This window comes from Sorex araneus, chromosome 6 (assembly GCF_027595985.1).
Source record: "Sorex araneus isolate mSorAra2 chromosome 6, mSorAra2.pri, whole genome shotgun sequence".
NCBI classification, from domain to species: Eukaryota; Metazoa; Chordata; class Mammalia; order Eulipotyphla; family Soricidae; genus Sorex; species Sorex araneus.
In genome coordinates this window covers 109,510,257-109,515,397 of record NC_073307.1, presented here as the reverse complement: position 1 = coordinate 109,515,397, position 5,141 = coordinate 109,510,257, and the positions used below count along the sequence as shown (strand labels likewise).

The window sequence follows — 5,141 nt, the reverse complement described above, 5'->3', positions numbered from 1 at the left end:
GTTCTGCCACCAAGTCGTTCATCATGTTGATTTCTCGACTCAGGTACACATAGCTGCTGCATTTGGAGATGTTTGTTCCATTGAGAGCAAATGGAGCTTCAGGAACCAGTTCATTTTTCATGAACATCGTCTTGTTGAGATTCAGCTGTAATCTGACCTTTCCACACTAGTGGTTGAAGTTGGCCAGCATTTGTGCTGCTTGGTTAATGTTTGTTGTTATGAGAACGATGTCATCAGCGAAGTGGAGGTGGTGTAATTGCTGACCGTCCATCTTCACTCCCATTCCTTCCCATTCCAGTCGTCCATGATGTTCTCGAGGGTGGCACTGAAGAGTTTCGGTGAAATGGTATCACCCTGCCACACCCCTGTCTTTACATCAATGATCACTTCCTTGTAGAATGGTGAGATCCTGGTGGTGAATCCACAATACAGCTCGAGGAGGATTTTGATATGCTGAGTTTGAACACCCTGTTTGGCCAGGGCTTCGATGACCGCCTCAATCTCAACAGAATCGAAGGCCTTCTTTAAGTCGATGAACATTAGACAGAGCGGCATCTTGAACTCTCACAAAACTTCAGTGAGTTTGGTCACTGTGTGGATATGGTCTATTGTGCTGAATCCCCTTCAGAACCTGGGGGATGCTTGCTTGCATGGTTGTCCTTTGTCTAGTGTTCTGCCTATTCTATTCAGGATGACACGAGTCAACAACTTGTAGACGACAGACAACAGGCAGATTGGGCGATAGTTGCTGATGTTGTAGATGTCTCCCTTCTTGTACAACAGAATGGTCCTACTGGTTTTCCACTGAGATGGAACCTTGCATTCAAACAGGTAGCATGTGAAGAGTCGAGCGAGTATATTGATGAGTACTGATGGCAGATTCTTCAGGTGTTCGGGTTTGACCTTGTCCGGACCAGGTGCTGTACGTGTCTTTACCAATGAAATGGCATGTCGGATTTCAGAAGGGAGAACGCTGGGAATGACATATCCATCCTGTGGAATTTGGTATGTGGGCAGGTGGACATGGCTGTCAAAGAGATCCGAGTAGAAGTCATGAATAATCCTCTCCATTGCCTTTCTGGAAGATGTGATAGATCCATCGGGACATCCGAGGACAGTCCCATTATTCCAGCACCATATTTGATAGGGTTCAAATTTGGTGTGAACCATGGTAACACTTCTAAGGGTGATTAGAGGCTGCCCTAAAAGCCTCCGTCCCTCTCAGAGAGCCCGGCAAGCTACCGAGAGTATCCCACCCTCACGGCAGAGCCTAGCAAGCTACCCATGGCATATTAGACATGCCAACAACAGTAACAACAATTGGCCTCATTAACCTGTAACCGAAAGAGCCCCCAATACGGCAGCATTAAGAAAGATGAGCAAGAAGAGGCTGAAAAAATCTCGGGGACGAACTAGACTGCCAAAACAAAGAAAGACTGAAATGATTGTCTGTACATTCAACGCACAGACACTGGCATCAGAAGCATCCATCAAGGACCTGATGGTGCAAGCGCCGAAGATCAAGTACGACATCGTTGGTCTGACTGAAAGGAGGAGACATCAATCACATCACGCCATTTTCGACACTGGAGAAGAATTGCTCTTCGGAACATGCAGCAACAGAGGCATTGGTGGCATTGGTGTCCTTGTCAACATGAACTTGTCCATGAGCATTGATTCATTTGAATGCCTTACAACTCGAATTGGATGATTATGCATGAATAGATGTGGCTCACTGCCTGCAGTTTCTAACTTCGTCGTCTACGCACCAACTTCCAACTATGATGAAGAAATTGAGAGGTTCTACGTGGAACTGGAGAAGTTCTATAAAGAAGACCACACCTTCTACAAGATCATTGTTGATGATTTTAATGCCAAGATAGGTTCGAGAAGGTCGCCTGAAGAACTCCACATTGGGATCCATGGCCTAGAATGGAATGATCAGGGTGAGATACTGTCTGAATTCATCATGTCGACCAAGACCATCCATGGTAACTCACAGTTCCAGAAGGCCAAATCTAGATGCTGGACATGGGAATCTCCCGGTGGACACTTCCACAATGAAATTGATCACATCATATTCAATCGAAGGTTTTGCCTGACTGATGTTGCTGTTGTCCCAAAGTTCCAAACGGGATCAGACCACCGCTCCTTTGTGCAAAATTCTACTTCACAGAGTGGGGAGAAAGGTCCTCAAAATTTAAGTCTAAGAAGGCAACTCCCAGAATGACCACCAACTGGGAGCTCTTTGGCACTCTGCAGCAACGTGAGAAGATGCTGTCCTTGACAACATCGACGAGGAATACGATCGACTGGTTCAGCACCCCCATGACTGTGCAAAGAATGCTGAGAGTGAGGAAGCCACAAACAGATGCCTGTCTTCAGAAACTCTCGAGCTCATTTGTCAACGTGGTTTGGTGCGAGCCTCAGGCAACCACAAGCTAACATCCGAGCTCACAAAGCTGTGCAGAGATGTGATAAAGGAAGACCTCAAAGAGAGAAGAGCAGCAGTGTTGGCCAGTTCAGCAGAAGTCAGAAGCTGGGAAAAGTATTTGCAATGCTTTCCTGTCCTTCGCCAACTACAAGACCAAGATATGTCATAATAATTCATCATATACGTATATTATGATGGGTCATGGGAGGGATACTGGGAACATTGGTAGTAGAGAATGTGCACTGGTGGACGGATGGGTACTCAATTACTGTATGACTTGCTTTTCATAGCAGAAGAGTACGAGCCTAAAAACAATCCATGTAAAATTTCCTGCATCATAAACACTTCCTACCCATTTTCCATGATTACTGCACCATATCTGATGGAGTTCAAATATGGTGTGAACCATCAGAACACCTATAATGGTGATTGGAGGCCACCCTTAAAGCCTCCATTCCTCTCAGAGAGCCCAACAAGCCACCGAGAGTATCCCGCCCACACAGCAGAGCCTGGCAAGCTACCCATGGCATATTCGATATGCCAAAACCAATAACAACAATGGGCCCCATTCCCCTGACCCTGGAAGATCCCCCCAATATAGCATTAAGAAGGATGAACAATGAGAGGCTGATAAAATTTCAAGCCGATCTAGGATGCCAAAAAGAAGAAGGACTAAAATGACTGTGCACTTTTAATGCACATATGCTGGCATCAGAAGCATCCATCAAGGACCTGATGGTGCAAGCATGATGGTGCAAGATCAAGTACGACATAATTGGATTGACCGAGATGAGAAGACATCAAACACATCATGCTGTTTTCGACACTGGAGAAGAACTGTTCCTCGCAACATTCGACAGTAGAGGTGTCGGTGATGTCAGTGTCCTTGTCAACATGAACTTAGCCATGAGCATTGATTTGTTCAAATGCCTAAGAGCCCAAATTAGACACTTAGTTTGAATACATGTAACTCATTGCTGGCAGTTTCTATTTTTGTCATCTACGCACCAACATCCAACTACAACGAAGAAGAAATTGAGAAGTTCTACATAGAGCTGGAGATAAAGAAGACAAAGACTACAAGGTCATTGTTGGTGATTTTAATGCCAAGATAGGACCTAGAAGGTCACTCAAAGAACTCCACATCAGTACCTACGGCCTAGAATAAAACAAACAGAGTGAGAGAGTGTCTGAGTTCATCATGTTGACCAAGACCATCCATGGTAACTTGCAGTTCCAGATGGCCGAATCTAAACACGAACATGGAGTCTCCTGGTGGACAGTTACACAATAAAATTGACCACATCATATTCAATTGAAGGTTTTGCCTGACCGATGTTGCTGTTGTCCCAAAATTCCAAACGGGATCAGACCATCATCTCCTTCATGCAAAATTCTACTTCACGGAGCAGTGAGAAAGGGCTGCAAAGTTTAAGAAGAGAACTTCCAGAAATATCACCAACTGGGAGCTCTTTGGCACTACTGTGGCAATATGGGAAGATGCTGTCATTGACAACATCGATGAGGAATATGATTGACTGGTTCAGCACCTCCATGACTGTGAGAGGAATGCAGAGAGAGAGAAAGCCACAAAAAGTTGTCTGTCTTTGGAAACTCTTGAGCTCATTCGCCAACATGGTCTGGAGCAAACCTCAGGCAATCACAAGCTAATGTCTGAGCTTGCAAAGCTGTGCAGAAAAGCGATAAAGGAAGACCTCAAAGAGAGAAGAGCAGCATTGTCGGCTGATGTGGCAGAAGCCAGGAAAAGTATTCGCAACATCCGCTGTCCTTTGCCAACTATAAGACCAAGATGACTACCCTTCAACGTCTTGATGGATCTATCACATCTTCTAGAAGGGTAATGGAAAAGGTTATCCACAACTTCTACTCGGAGTTCTTTGATAACCACGTCCACCTGCCCACATAAATTCCGCAGGATGGATATGTCATTCCCAGCGTTCTTCCTTCTGAAATCTGCCATTTAGTCAGTAAAGATGCATACAGCACCTGGTCCAGACAAGGTCAGACCCAAACACCTGAAGAATCTGCCACCAGTACTCGTCAATACACTGGCTCGGCTCTTCATATGCTATCTTTCTGAATGCAAGGTTCCATCCCAATGGAAAACCAGCAGGATTATCCTGTTGTACAAGAAGGGAGAAATCCATGACATAGGCAATTATTGCCCAATCTGCCTGTTGTCTGTCGTCTACAAGTTGTTCACTTGTTATCCTGAATAGAATTGGCAGAAGACTAGATGAAGGACAACCATGTGAGCAAGGCAGGTTCCAAAAAGGATTCAGCATGATCGACCATATCCACATGGTGACCAAGCTCATTGAGGTTTCGTCAGAGTTCAAGATGCCGCTCTGTCTGACGTTCACGGATTTAAAGAAGGCCTTTGATTCTGTTGAGACTGAAGCAGTCATCGAAGCCCTAGCCAAACAGAGCGCTCAAATTTAATACATCAGGATCCTCCGTGAGCTGTATTATGGATTAACCACCAAGATCTCACCATTCTACAAAGAAGTCATCATTGAAGGAAAGAAAGGGATTCGACAGGATGATACCATTTCACCAAAACTCTTCAGTGCCACCCTCGAAAACATCATGTGATGACTGGAATGGGAAGGAATGGGAGGGAAGAAAGAGGTTGGCAACTACACCACCTCCGTTCACTGATGATGTCGTTCTCATAACACCAAAT

General features: G+C 45.1%; 1 pseudogene; it reads left to right on the top strand.

The window, feature by feature from the left end:
* Positions 1 to 1,441: 1,441 nt before the first annotated feature.
* LOC129405935 (craniofacial development protein 2-like) lies at positions 1,442 to 4,361 on the top strand (annotated as a pseudogene).
* Positions 4,362 to 5,141: the final 780 nt, after the last annotated feature.